This window comes from Nycticebus coucang, chromosome 22 (genome assembly GCF_027406575.1).
Source record: "Nycticebus coucang isolate mNycCou1 chromosome 22, mNycCou1.pri, whole genome shotgun sequence".
NCBI lineage: Eukaryota > Metazoa > Chordata > Mammalia > Primates > Lorisidae > Nycticebus > Nycticebus coucang.
Genome location: NC_069801.1, coordinates 4,553,667 through 4,569,223, shown reverse-complemented (window position 1 = coordinate 4,569,223; position 15,557 = coordinate 4,553,667). Strand labels below are relative to the sequence as shown.

At 42.6% G+C, this 15,557-nt stretch overlaps 1 protein-coding gene and 1 non-coding gene across 11 annotated transcripts in view; one reads left to right on the top strand and one right to left on the bottom strand.

The window, feature by feature from the left end:
* Nucleotides 1-15,557, bottom strand: part of LOC128574629 (calmodulin-binding transcription activator 1) — a 759,325-nt gene that overhangs the window by 636,914 nt on the left and 106,854 nt on the right. The window lies entirely within an intron of this gene.
* LOC128575628 (U6 spliceosomal RNA) lies at nt 4,454-4,560 on the top strand. Its single transcript, XR_008377055.1, has one exon. It is a non-coding gene; the product is annotated as a U6 spliceosomal RNA (small nuclear RNA).

The window sequence follows — 15,557 nt, the reverse complement described above, 5'->3', positions numbered from 1 at the left end:
CCTCTGCCCACCAGCATGCCTCTGGACTACATCACTCCAGTTGACAGACACAATCAAAGCACCCAACTCATTTTAATACCAACCTTTGCAAAATGCAAGTACAACAACAAATCTGTTATCCTGAAGCCACAGCCAGAAATGATGGTGGGAGGGGAGGGTATCACTGTTCTAAATGTTTCTGCCTTTTTCTCCTTCAGTTACACCAGTGTTTCACAACCAGGGGCAATTTTTCCCCTGGGGGGGGCATTTGGCAATGTCTGGAGACATTTATTATTGTCACAACCGGGTAGGGGGGTGCCCCTTGAATCCAGAGCATAGAGGCCAGGGTTATTGCTAAACATCCCAGAATTCACAGGATGACTCTTAGCACAAAGAACTATCCCAACCCATTGTGAATAGTGGCCGGGTTAGATCACCAGCCATTTACCGTGGTCTGTGCTGTGTATCTTTAAGGAGTAGCAGTGACTTGTCCATTCTGTCTACTGTGATGAAACTCTGGGGATTGCAGGTTTGGGGAGCACTTAGGAAGAAGTTGTGGCCTCCGGGAGCCTGTTCATCATCATCAAGAGTGAGTCACATCAAAACATCACATTTCCTCGGGCGGTGCCTGTGGCTCAGTGAGCAGGGCGCCGGCCCCATATACCGAGGGTGGCGGGTCCAAACCCAGCCCCGGCCAAACTGCAACAAAAAAATAGCTGGGCGTTGTGGCGGGCGCCTGTAGTCCCAGCTACTCGGGAGGCTGAGGCAGAAGAATCACCTAAGCCCAGGAGTTGGAGGTTGCTGTGAGCTGTGTGATGCCATGGCACTCTACCAAGGGCAATAAAGTGAAACTCTGTCTCTACAAAAAAAAAAAAAAAAAAAGATGGAGACTTTAAAACATCACATTTCCTCTCTCCATGGGACCTGCATTCTGTGGATTGCAGCACCTCTGATTTCTCTCACATTGTCCGTGTGAATTAGATGAAGCCATATGGGCAGGATGTCAGCACACCAGGGAGACTCTTTGTCAGATGCATAACCAAACTTGCACAGTGACCCCAGGTGTGGGTGCCAGAGGCTTTGCCCTCACCCTGTTGTGGGGGACGTTTCTATCATGATTTGAACAAAGTCGCAGAAGGTCTTCTTATGAGATCCTGGGAATAACACCACGGACAGGGAATGCTGATATTCTGGTGGGTGAGACACAATTTAAACAGACCTCAATGGGTTTATGATGGAATTAACCAGCCACACAGCAATAATAGGTAGACTTAGACGTCTTAATGGCTTTCAAAGCACTTTCGCCCTGGGCTATTTGATTTGCTCATCATCATGCGTCTGTAATGGGGCTGGGTCTCCCGACTCCCAGCCATTGTCCTTTCCACAGCTCCCCTTGCAGGGGGGTGTACAAGAGTCTGCACCCAGGTTCAAACCTCTCCTGCTTGGAGTACAGAACAGGGGACAGAGTATGTCTGAGAAAGGATTTTAGTTGGGCGCAAACTCAAAACGTGTTAACTTGGTTGCGTAAGTCAAAGATGGCGTCAAGGAAAAGGAAGGAGGCGAGGCCATTCCTCTCTGCCCTCAATATGGTTTGATGTTTAGTTCTGGCTACCACATCTAAAATCAGTACTGACAGCAAGAGGTCACTCACAGGGGGGTGACTAAGGTCATAAAGAACATCTGTGTCCAGTAAAAAAGAGCTGCTCCTTAGCCTCACCCTAGGGAGCCCACCATGGCCATCTTCAATATCATCTCTGGATGAGATGAATTTATGGGATTCTCTGTGGTCCCAGAGGAAAGAAGCAGGACTCGTGTATATTCAGGGGAAATAATTTAAGCTTAACAGAAACAAGACCTTCCTAGCCATTAGGTCCCAGTGCTAACTGATGGCCCTCCAGCCCTGAAAATGCTCAGGCCCAGAAACGGGATTCTGACGGAGGTGGGTAATTAACTGCCTTGTTTGCTCAATCAACAAATACATTCCTGGGAGCTGAGGAGATGGAGGGAACAAAAAGACAAAATTCCATCCCTACAGAGTTTAGCGAGTCGGAAATGGCAGGAAGGACTGCGGACACTTGGGCTTCTGACAATAATCAAAAACTTGCGATCAGATTTCTCCCATCACTGTTACTCCAACATTCGGGTCCTTAAAACTTAAAGAAATTAGAAATGCAACAACTGCAATGTGTGAGGGTCCTACCTAAAGAAAGTGTGGGCCTTTTCCTATCAGCCTGGGATCTGGGTCTCTTAAATCAGTAATCAATGATCAATGAGTCAAATATACGATATTCTGAGATCAACAAGCAGGACCTGTCCCCTCTAAAATCCCTTCCTGCTCAGAGACACTGGGACTCTATAAAAAGACATCTGTGGCTTCCCACAGTGTTTCTTTCTGAAACAGATCTGAGCTGCCCATGAGAACTCACCAGAAGCTCATTAGCCAAAAGGAGGAGCAGGAATCGGGGGAGGTTAACGGGTAAGGGTGGGGACATGGAAAATGAATTATAAGTGAATGTGTATAAATGGGTCAAAAACCCGTGAGCCCAGACCCCAGAGAAGCCACATAATCCCCCTCAGACTCTGATGTGCAGAGGCCACTGAGGAAAGGGTCCCATCCACACCCTCAGCCACAGTCAGGATGGTGACCTCATAAGCTGACCTGCACAGAACTGTGACCCCATAAGCTGTTCTCCACAGACTGGGGAGACTGCCGAGCTGCTCTGCCTCCTAGTCTCCAAGTCTCTCCCCATAAGATGTGCCCCCAAGTCATCCTTGTCCTGCCTCTGCAAATTCCTAGTTGTCCACCTTAACCCCTGCGCTATGGCCTACAAAAGACAAAGGCAGCTAACAGGACCGTGGGCTGACGTGACATTGGCTGCTGCTTCTCCCTGTTTGGAGGGGCCCCTGAGCTAACACTATGGGGAAAGAGAAAGACGACTGGTCCCCACACATGGGGTTTGTAAGACGAGGAGGTGGAAGAGAAGCCAGCTGCAGGCAAGAAGGCTTCTGGGAAGCACCCCAGGATGGTCATGTCCCATCCTGTCCCTACAGCAAGGGCGGCAAAGGCACAGAAGCGCCAGCCCCTCACCCAGTGCCAGCAGCGGTGACAGGGCCTGGTGAGGTGGGGAGGCTATGACAATGGCACCCAGCAGCGGGTGGCCCCTGAGCACCCTGCTCTCTTCCTGTACCCCAAGGGAGCTAGGGGACCCTAGTAAAGTCTGACGGCTCTTAGAAAAGAGCCTGCCAGGGCAGGTCAGCCCAGGTGCTGGGGGAAGGGGAGAGCAGGCCAGAATCGGGCACCATCAAGCTCATTTTATCATCCACATCCTACACCCGAGTGGCACTCGCCTGCCCTCACCAACTCGGGTAAGGGTGGGGAAAGAATACAAGAGAGGGTCTGGGCCCTCCCCATCCCCAAGCCCATGTTACCATCCGAGCCAGGAGCAGCTCACAGGGAAAATAACAAGACATCTGAGGAGTGCAACCACTCTAAAGGAAGACCACGCACATCCCGTGTCTATACAGGAAGCAGAATTAATAGACAAAACAGAACAAGAATTCAAAGTAAGCAGATATCCTCAAAGAGATAAGAAAAGATATTGGGAATACAAAGTAGGGACAGGCAGTCATAAAGAACCAATTGGAAACGCTGGCTCTGAGACACAGAATTGCTTTGTTTAATGGGTACAGAATTTCAGTTTGGGAAAATGGAAAACTTCCAGAGATGGATGGTGGTGATGGTTGTACAGTAACGGGAGTGTACTTAATGCCACAGAACTGTACATTTAAACAGGCTTAAAGGGGCAAATTGTTGTCATGTATATTTTAACATGATACAAAAAATATATAGAAATGAATAAATGAATATTTAAATAATGCCATGATGTAAAGACCCTAACATTGTTTCTTTCACTTAGATGTCTAAGAAAAGGAAGCTTTCTAGAAAGAAACATAATAGGTAAAATAAATAAAGGCGATAGTATAAACATCGGTTCATTTAATATTCATTAAGCACCCACTATATGTCAGATGCTATGGCAAGATCTGGGGATGTATCAGGAAACAAAACAGACAAAAAGTGCCACCTTCACGGCCCTCGTATCTGGCAAGAGTGACAGAAAATAAATAAAATGCAGGTGCACCAGACGGCACTACAGAGAAGAGAAAGCAAATGGTGGGGGTTCTATATAGAACAGTGAGGACAGGTGTCATCTGGGAGAGGTCCTGGGCGTCCAGGCTCCTTGTGCTGGCAGAGGGACATGTGCTGCCCAGAGAGCCACAGAAGCAGGTGTCCAGAGCACTCAGGGCTCCAGGGTGCCCTCTGGACTTGGGCAAGGGAAAGAAGGCTGCCAGAGGCACAGACTTATACTTTATTCCTAAAAGAAAACACTTAATAAATAGCCAAAGAATAATCTAATGAGGTTAAGATCATATCAGGGAACTTACCAGAATGCATCAAGAAAGGACAAAGAGAGTGCTCGCTTCGGCAGCACATACACTAAAATTGGAACAATACAGAGAAGATTAGCCTGGCCCCTGCGCAAGGATGTCACGCAAATTCATGAAGCGTTCCATATTTAAAAAAAAAAAAAAGAAAGAAAGAAAAGAAAGGATAAAGAGAAACCGGCCTGGTGGCTCACACCTGTAATCCTACCACTCTGGGAGTCCAAGGTGGGAGGATCCCTTGAGCTCAAGAGTTCAAGACCAGCCTGAACAAGAGCAAGACCCTGTCTCTACTAAAAATAGAAAAAATAAGCTGGGCCTCATGCTGGGTGCCTGTAGTTCCAGCTAGTGGGGAGGCTGAGGCAAGAGGATTGCTTGAGCCCAGGAGTTTGAGGTTGCTGTGAGCTATGATGATACCACAGCACGCTACCCAAGGCAACAAGAGTGAGACTCTGTTTCAAAAGAAAAAAAAAGCAGAAGTAAGGATAAAGAAATGGAAACGGTCTTTAAAATAAAGGAAAGGGAAACAGAAGAAGACTTGTCAACATCCACATAACAGGAGGGCAGAGCGGTGAGTGGAGGAGGGAACAAAGAACTAATAACCAAGAATTTCCCAGAATTAAAGAGAGATGTGAAAACCCTGAAAGTGAGGGTGTGCAGAGTGCTAAGGAAGAGAAACGATGGTGTGCGCCTCTGAAGGGAACGGTAACTCAAGAAGACGTACCAACCACGAAAAGATAACGTACCTGAGAATGTGGCCCCAAGCAATGCAGAGTAACGTCTGACAGAGCTACAGAAACAGACAAATCAAGAGATTTGGTGGGAGACATGAACCACCCCTCTCGGAAAATTGACGGCTCCTACACACAAAAGGCAAAAAACAAAGAGGGAGGGATTTATTACGCCGGAACTAACAAATACAGGGAGCATCCCCCACCACCACCACGAAGAAGGCACATCCTTGTAAAGCACACATAGAACATTCACAAAAATTAAACAGGCACTGGACCATAAAGGAAGCTTCCGTAAATGCCAAAGAGTCAACATCATACAGGCCATGTTTATGACCGTAGTCTAATTAAATTTAAAATTATTAACAAAAGGATGGCTTGCAAATCCAAAATATCTGAGAACTAAAAGAACATTCCATTGATACTTACAAAAGGGAAAGTCATAAGGAAAATTTTTAAATATTAAGAACACAGTAAAATCAGTATGTTTTAAATTTATGGGCTGTAAGGAATTCTGCTTCTAATAATGGAGGAATAGCTCATATTGGACCAATCTCCCAAATTTTAAAATATTTTTCAAAAAATCTGAAGATGCCAGAGAGAGACCAAAAGCAGGGCAGAAATTGGTGGAGTTTGGACACTAGAAAGAAAGCATCGGGACTGAGTAAGTTTCTAAGGATTTTTTAAAATAGCTTTTTGCCTGAGGCAAGCATCGGTGTGTGTCATAGAACAGCAAATACTCAGATAGGAAACTGAACTCTTACTTGTAGAATCAGAGGAGAGTCTAGGGTAGCCCAGCAGCTGGAAAATGAAAGAGGAGCCCCAAAAAGAGAGTCACAGAGGGAGGGCTCTGAAGTCTGTGTATAAACTCTGCCCACATCTCTGGCTAACCCCTGAATGGTGCATGTGTGGAGCAAGCTCTGAGCAGCCACCTGAGGCTGTAAGAGTTAGACAGGGATTTTTGCTGCTCCCAATGCAGGGGAGCCAGAGTACAGAGTTGGGAGCAGCAGAAGTTGAGTAGGTGCTAAAACAACGACTCTACATTATTCAGACCGGCATAATGGAACCCTGGATCTCTGCGATGTATCATCCACAGGGTTCCAGAATAAAATCTCAAATTACAGGAGAGACAAGCAGAAGAATGCAATGCACCATCAAGAGAAAAGACAATGACACAAACGTTTGCATTAAGCAAACATCATATTCTGATGTTTGACCTCTTGGCGTCTTGCTGACGCTAGAAAGGCCCAAGTTTCTTAGGATTTTTAGCTAATTCCCTGCGTTAGCTAATTCCCAGAGATAGCAAACAACTTGCCCAGAGTGTCCCTTTCACAGGCAGACCACCAATCTGAAGCCTAGATCCCAACCACCTCCTCTACTGGGGTCTCACACTCACATCACTGCTCCCCTGCCCTAATTGCCCCAGGGCCAGGTCCCAGGCCACCAAGAGACAGACCCTTTGCCCCAGAGCCCACTGAAATTATGTAAACTAGCCAATCCTATGACTGTTCATCTAGCCTCTTCCTTCTCACAGAAACCACCTTAAAGGCTCCTATAGGCATTTTCTCGTTCCCCCTCTGCCCCTGACCAAACCCGGTGCTCCCCTTGTGCCCAGCATAATAAGACAGGTCCCTTCCTCCTGGGAACAGTAAGGAACAAACTATCTTTTCCATGGCAATCATCTCCTAAAATGTTGATCTCACCACAGCTGAATACTAATGACTTTTAAAACAATGTCGAAATTAGAAAACAAAGATTTTAAAGGATCTAGAATAACTGTGCTCAAGTGAGTAAAGGAAAATATCTTTGTCAAGAATGGATGGATAAGTCAGCTCGGCAGATAGGTAGAAACTAATTTATAAAAAATGAAAATTCTATAACTAAAAAATTTTTGAAATATATTCACTGGATTAATGATGACCGAAGATAGAGTTATGAACTTGAGGACTGGATAATTTCTGTTGATTTATCTCAGTGATTCTAAAGTGAAGGTGATTTTTCCCCTAAGGGACATTGGAAATGTCTGGAGATACTTTTGGTTGTTACAACTGGGGCTATGCTACTGGTATTTAACGATAAAGCCCAAAGCAGCTGCGAATTACCCTATAATGCATAAGAAACACTTCCCACACTTGGTGAATAATGATCTAACCCAAAATGTCAACAATGCTGGGATTCATAAAGCCTAATCTATCTGAAAAATGGAAACATGTATGAAAAAAGTGAAGAAGCCTCAGTGATTTGTAAATTATAATAATAATATGAGGCAGGCCGGCACGTGTGGCTCAGTGGGTAGGGTGCTGGCCCCATATACCAAAGGTAGCAGGTTCAAACCCGGCCCCGGCCAAACTGCCACAAAAAAATAGTCGGGCGTTATAGTAGGCACCTGTAGTCCCAGCTATTAGGAGGCTGAGGCAAGAGAATCACCTAAGCCCAGAAGTTGGAGGTTGCTGTGAGCTGTGGGATGCCACGGCACTCTACCGATGGCGATAAAGTGAGACTCTGTCTCTACAAAAAATAAATAAATAAATGAAATAAAAAATAATAATATGGGAGGCGGAGCAAGATGGCGGCCGAGTAACAGCTTCCTTGCATCTGGGCACCGTGAGTCTGGGGAGATAGGACTCCAGGCATCTCTAGCTGGTGGGATCTGCCTATCATCACTCCTAGGAGGATACAGGGAGTCAGCGAGAGACTTCTGGACCCCAAGAGGAGGACTAAAACAGTGGAAAACCGGCAAGTGGTCGCGAGTGTTCAATCCGTCTAAACCCGCCCACAACTGTAAGTTCAGTAGCAGCGAGACTGCAAACCAGAAAGGCCTTACCTGTGAACTGTTTTGGTGTCCTTGGACTTGGCACTGAGTTGAACTACCTTGGGGAGGGCCTGAGCGGGAGTGCGGAGAACTTTGACCGTTGTCTGGGGCCCCAGTCTGAGCCACTGAGTCAGACGGAGCTAATAGTGTTTGGCAGTGGGTCACACGGAACCATTGTCAGTGATCTGCCCTGGCAGGCTCCGCCCTCAGGGTAGCAGAGCTAGAAACAGGTGGGAGCTGGTAACCCAGCAACCAAGTAGCCTAAGGGTGGGGTCTGAGCCGCCTTGCAGCCCTAACCCTCGGGGGCAGAGTGAGACCAGTTTTGGCACACTGGGTAAGTGGATAGCCACTTCAGCAGTGATTCCAGTGAGAAAGCTGAGAAAGCTTCTGCTCAGCAAGTTTACAAGTTCAAAGTGCCTTTAAGTGGGCTGAAGAGAGATTTAGAATGTCTACCTGCTGGGGCTTGAGAAATCAGCAGCCTCCAGTCGTATCAGAACTGTGATTAACATCTCATACCCCAGAAGACCACATGTTGCCCAGACAATATTCAATAACATATACAAACTGCTTTGTTTTTGGTTGTGTATTTTTTTCTTTTTTTTTGTTTGGTTGTTTTTTTGGTTTATTTTGACGTTGTTGATGTTCTTTTGTTTTTTAATTTCAATCTTTTCCATACAGATCCCTTTTTCTTTCTCAATTTTTCTAGTTTAATTATAATTTCCCATTGATGCCTTTTTTAATAACTAGAACTTCATTTTTGCTAGTGTTTCTACCGATATAATTTGGTTTTTCACCCAATTTTATCCCCGTAAAGTTTTCTGTTTGCTTGTTTTGGTTTGATTTATAGCATTTTTATCTTTCCTCTCTACTTGGTGGAGGTGGGGTACTGATCAGGTCTGATCAGGTTAGCAAAGAGCTGCTGACCTCAAGGGAACCACCCAACTGGGCACCACCAGAAGGTGGGTTTTTTTTTAAGGTTGTGTCAAAGTACCCTACTGTACACCTATATTGCCCTGTGTCCCTCTTTCTGTGCCTCTCTTCTTTTTGTCAATATTCCTTATACCCAGCCCCTCTCCTTTCTCTATCTTTCTTATCACTTGGTCCTCCTTTCTTTCATCCCTTTTTTGCTCTTCAACCTTCTCACCCTTCTGGTCCTATAACCCTTAGTCCACAGGCACAAGAACTTAAAGAGCAAGAGGAAGTGAAAGGAAAATTAGGGCAAGGAAACAGATAAAAGAAATCACTCATGAGGAAGAATCAGCAGAAAACTCCAGGCAACATGAAGAACCAGTCTAGAACAACCCCACCAAGGGACCATGAGGTAGCTACTGCAGATGATTCCACCTGTAAAGAAATGTTAGGAATGACAGAAAGGGAATTTAGAATACACATGTTGAAAACAATGAAAGAAATGATGGAAACAATGAAGGAAATTGCTAATAAAGTGGAAAATAACCAAAAGGAAATCCAAAAACAGTATCAAATAAGAGGTGAACGATATGAAGAATATAAAAAGGATTTAGCAGACCTGAAGGAACTGAAGCAGTCAATTAGGGAACTTAAAGATGCAATGGAAAGTATCAGCAACAGGTTAGACCATGCAGAAGAAAGAATTTCAGAGGTAGAAGACAAAGTTCTTGAGATAACTCAGACAGTAAAAGAGGCAGAAAAGAAGAGAGAGAAAGCAGAACGTTCACTGTCAGAATTATGGGACTTTATGAAGCGTTCCAACATACGAGTTATAGGAATTCCAGAAGGGGAAGAAGAATGCCCCAGAGGAATGGAAGCCATACTAGAGAATATTATAAAATAAAATTTTATAAATATAACATCACCAAAGATTCTGACACACTGCTTTCAGAGGGATATCGGACCCCAGGTCGCCTCAACTCTAACTGAGCTTCTCCAAGACACATTGTGATGAACCTGTCCAAAGTCAAGACAAAAGAAAAGATTCTGCAAGCTGCCAGGAGTAAGCGCCAGTTGACCTACAGGGGCAAATCCATCAGAGTGACCGCAGACTTCTCTAATGAAACTTTCCAAGCAAGAAGACAATGGTCATCTACCTTTAATCTACTTAAACAGAACAATTTTCAGCCCAGAATTCTGTACCCTGCTAAGCTAAGCTTCAAAATTGACGGAGAAATCAAATCATTTACGGATATACAAACATTGAGGAAATTCGCCACAACAAGACCAGCTCTACAGGAAATACTTCAACCTGTTCTGCACACTGACCACCACAATGGATCAGCAGCAAAGTAAGAACTCAGAAATCAAAGGACAGAACCTAACCTCCACACTGATGCAAAAGATAAAACTAAGCAATGGACTCTCACCAAATAAGACGAATACAATACTACCACACTTATCAATTATCTCAATAAATGTTAATGGCTTGAATTCCCCACTGAAGAGACATAGATTGGCTGACTGGATTAAAAAACACAAGCCATCCATTTGCTGTGTGCAAGAAACACACCTGGCTTCAAAAGACAAATTAAAGCTCCAAGTCAAGGGTTGGAAGACAATTTTTCAGGCAAATGGAATTCAGAAGAAAAGAGGAGTTGCAATCTTATTTTCAGATACATGTGGATTTAAAGCAACCAAAGTCAAAAAAGACAAAGATGGTCACTTTATATTGGTCAAGGGAAAACTACAACAAGAAGACATTTCAATTCTAAATATTTATGCACCCAATTTAAATGCTCCCAGATTCTTGAAGCAGACCTTACTCAGTCTGAGCAATATGATATCTGATAATACCATCATAACAGGGGACTTTAACACTCCTCTTACAGAGCTGGACAGATCCTCTAAACAGAAATTAAACAAAGATATAAGAGATTTAAATGAGACCCTAGAACAACTATGCTTGATAGACGCATATAGAACACTCCACCCCAGAGATAAAGAATATACATTCTTCTCATCACCCCATGGAACATTCTCCAAAATTGATCATATCCTGGGACACAAAACAAATATCAACACAATAAAAAGAATTGAATTTTTACCTTGTATCTTTTCAGACCATAAGGCATAAAGGTGGAACTCAACTCTAACAAAAATGCTCGACCCCACCCAAAGGCATGGAAATTAAACAATCTTCTGTTGAATAACAGATGGGTGCAGGAAGAAATAAAACAGGAAATCATTAACTTCCTTGAGCATAACAACAATGAAGACACAAGCTACCAAAACCTATGGGATACTGCAAAAGCAGTTTTGAGAGGAAAATTCATCGCTTTAGATGCCTACATTCAAAAAACAGAAAGAGAGTGCATCAACAAACTCACAAGAGATCTTATGGAATTGGAAAAAGAAGAACAATCTAAGCCTAAACTCAGTAGAAGAAAAGAAATATCCAAAATCAAATCAGAGATCAATGAAATTGAAAACAAAAGAATCATTCAGAAAATTAATGAAACAAGGAGTTGGTTTTTTGAAAAAATAAATAAAATAGATAAACCATTGGCCAGACTAACTAGAAATAGAAAAGTAAAATCTCTAGTAACCTCAATCAGAAACGATAAAGGGGAAATAACAACTGATCCCACAGAGATACAAGAGATCATCTCTGAATACTACCAGAAACTCTATGCCCAGAAATTTGACAATGTGAAGGAAATGGATCAATATTTGGAATCACACCCTCTCCCTAGACTTAGCCAGGAAGAAATAGACCTCCTGAACAGACCAATTTCAAGCACTGAGATCAAAGAAACAATAAAAAATCTTCCAACCAAAAAATGCCCTGGTCCAGATGGCTTCACACTAGAATTCTATCAAACCTTCAAGGAAGAGCTTATTCCTGTACTGCAGAAATTATTCCAAAAAACTGAGGAAGAAGGAATCTTCCCCAACACATTCTATGAAGCAAACATCACCCTGATACCAAAACCAGGAAAAGACCCAAACAAAAAGGAGAATTTCAGACCAATCTCACTCATGAATATAGATGCAAAAATTCTCAACAAAATCCTAGCCAATAGATTACAGCTTATCATCAAAAAAGTCATTCATCATGATCAAGTAGGCTTCATCCCAGGGATGCAAGGCTGGTTTAACATACGCAAGTCCATAAACGTTATCCACCATATTAACAGAGGCAAAAATAAAGATCACATGATCCTCTCAATAGATGCAGAAAAAGCATTTGATAAAATCCAGCATCCTTTTCTAATTAGAACACTGAAGAGTATAGGCATAGGTGGCACATTTCTAAAACTGATTGAAGCTATCTATGACAAACCCACAGCCAACATTTTACTGAATGGAATAAAACTGAAAGCTTTTCCTCTTAGAACTGGAACCAGACAAGGTTGTCCTCTGTCACCTTTACTATTCAACATAGTGCTGGAAGTTCTAGCCAATACAATTAGGCAAGACAAGGAAATAAAGGGAATCCAAATGGGAGCAGAGGAGGTCAAACTCTCCCTCTTTGCTGACGACATGATCTTATACTTAGAGAACCCCAAAGACTCAACCACAAGACTCCTAGAAGTCATCAAAAATACAGTAATGTTTCAGGATATAAAATCAATGTCCACAAGTCAGTAGCCTTTGTATACACCAATAACAGTCAAGATGAGAAGCTAATTAAGGACACAACTCCCTTCACCATAGTTTCAAAGAAAATGAAATACCTAGGAATATACCTAACGAAGGAGGTGAAGGACCTCTATAAAGAAAACTATGAACTCCTCAGAAAGGAAATAGCAGAGGATATTAACAAATGGAAGAACATACCATGCTCATGGATGGGAAGAATCAACATTGTTAAAATGTCTATACTTCCCAAAGCAATCTACCTATTTAATGCCATTCCTATCAAAGTACCTACATCGTACTTTCAAGATTTGGAAAAAATGATTCTGCGTTTTGTATGGAACCGGAAAAAAACCCATATAGCTAAGGCAGTTCTTAGTAATAAAAATAAAGCTGGGGGCATCAGCATACCAGATTTTAGTCTGTACTACAAAGCCATAGTGGTCAAGACAGCATGGTACTGGCACAAAAACAGAGACATAGACACTTGGAATCGAATTGAAAACCAAGAAATGAAACTAACATCTTACAACCACCTAATCTTTGATAAACCAAACAAGAAATTACCTTGGGGGAAAGACTCCCTATTCAATAAATGGTGTTGGGAGAACTGGATGTCTACATGTAAAAGACTGAAACTGGACCTACACCTTTCCCCACTCACAAAAATTGATTCAAGATGGATAAAGGACTTAAATTTAAGGCATGAAACAATAAAGATCCTCAAAGAAAGCATAGGAAAAACACTGGAAGATATTGGCCTGGGGGAAGACTTCATGAAGAAGACTGCCATGGCAATTGCAACAACAAAAATAAACAAATGGGACTTCATTAAACTGAAAAGCTTCTGTACAGCTAAGGAGACAATAACCAAAGCAAAGAGACAACCTACACACTGGGAAAGGATATTTGCATATTTTCAATCAGACAAAAGCTTGATAACTAGGATCTATAGAGAACTCAAATTAATCCACATGAAAAAGGCCAACAATCCCATATATCAATGGGCGAGAGACATGAATAGAACTTTCTCTAAAGATGACAGACGAATGGCTAACAAACACATGAAAAAATGTTCATCATCTCTATATATTAGAGAAATGCAAATCAAAACAACTCTGAGATATCATCTAACCCCAGTGAGAATGGCCCACGTCACAAAATCTCAAAACTGCAGATGCTGGCGTGGATGTGGAGAGAAGGGAACACTTTTACACTGCTGGTGGCACTGCAAACTAGTACAACCTTTCTGGAAGGAAATATGGAGAAACCTCGAAGCACTCAAGCTAGACCTCCCTTTGATCCTGCAATCCCATTACTGGGCATCTACCCAGAAGGAAAAAAATCCTTTTATCATAAGGACACTTGTAGTAGACTGTTTATTGCAGTTGAATTTACAATCGCCAAAATGTGGAAACAGCCTAAATGCCCACCAACCCAGGAATGGATTAACAAGCTGTGGTATATGTATACCATGGAATACTATTCAGCCATTAAAAAAAATGGAGACTTTACATCCTTCGTATTAACCTGGATGGACGTGGAAGACATTATTCTTAGTAAAGCATCACAAGAATGAAGAAGCATGAATCCTACGTACTCAATCTTGATATGAGGACAATTAATGACAATTAAGGTTATGGGGGGGAAGCAGAAAGAGGGATGGAGGGAGGGGGGTGGGGCCTTAGTGTGTGTCACACTTCATGGGGGCAAGACATGATTGCAAGAGGGACTTTACCTAACAATTGCAATCAGTGTAACTGGCTTTTTGTACCCTCAATGAATCCCCAACAATAAAAAAAATAATAATAATAATAATAATATGAGGTCAAATACAGTAGAACTTCAATAAGTTGGCCCCATCCAGTGGACGGTAACAAACTTGTCCACATACAGAGGAGTCAACATGAGTAAGCAGCCCGACTGTACTGAAACGTCCATGTGCTTTACTTCCTTGTACAGCTGTTTTTAGAGAATGTCATATGAAATCATAATAATAAAAACAGTAAAATCACACATATGGTATCATACAAAACCAATACATTTACAGTTTTTTCATGGTTGAATCATTCTCTCTGAACAGAGTCGATCTTGATCTGTTTCTTGTCCTTGTTACAAACGTTAAGTGGAGAAAGCACTCTTGGCACTGGCTACACCACTCAGCATACCTGGGCATTTGTCCACAGCCAAGGATTTCTACTACATTATCAGATGCCCGACATCCTCTTCTTTTGGAGTCTTTTGAAGCACAATTTCTGTGCTTCTTCCATGTCATCAGCTCCTTCATGTGCTTTTATGCTGGTCTGTACTTGGGTCAATGTGGCTTAGAAAATTGCTTCTGGGTCAGGTTTTTTATCAGTTTCCGGCTTAATGTGGCTTCATTGACTTCATCAAGGAGAGTTTTCCTCCTTTTCCACTGTAGGTTGCTGCTTTCCTTACCATGTCTCTCCAAGTACTCGTATTTATGTTTTTGGATGTTGTCAACTGTGATCCTGCTAACATCAAAATATTCTACCATCTTTCTGCTCTCCAGAAAATATAGAAGATCAACCTTTTCCTTCAATGTCAGCTCTTAGAATTCTTTCCTTTGGGCCATCATGGCTCTACTGTAAAATTTTTCAGTAATTGTAGGATATATCTATGATTCAGACTAGTCCTTCATGTTGAAAAAAAATCTTCCAGGTGAGTTTACTTTTGTGGTATAGGATTGGGTCGGTCATTATGGAGGATAGGTCCGAGAATATCCTGGAGAGCGGCCTTCAGACATATGAAAAAATGCTCATCTTTAATCATCAGAGAAATGCAAATCAAAATTACTTTGAGATATCATCTAACTCCAGTGAGACTAGCCTATATCACAAAATCCCAAGACCAGAGATGTTGGCACGGATGTGGAGAAAAGGGAACACTTTTGCACTGCTGGTGGGAATGCAAATTAATACATTCCTTTTGGAAAGAGATATGGAGAACACTTAGAGATCTAAAAATAGATCTGCCATTCAATCCTGTAATCCCTCTACTGGGCATATACCCAGAAGACC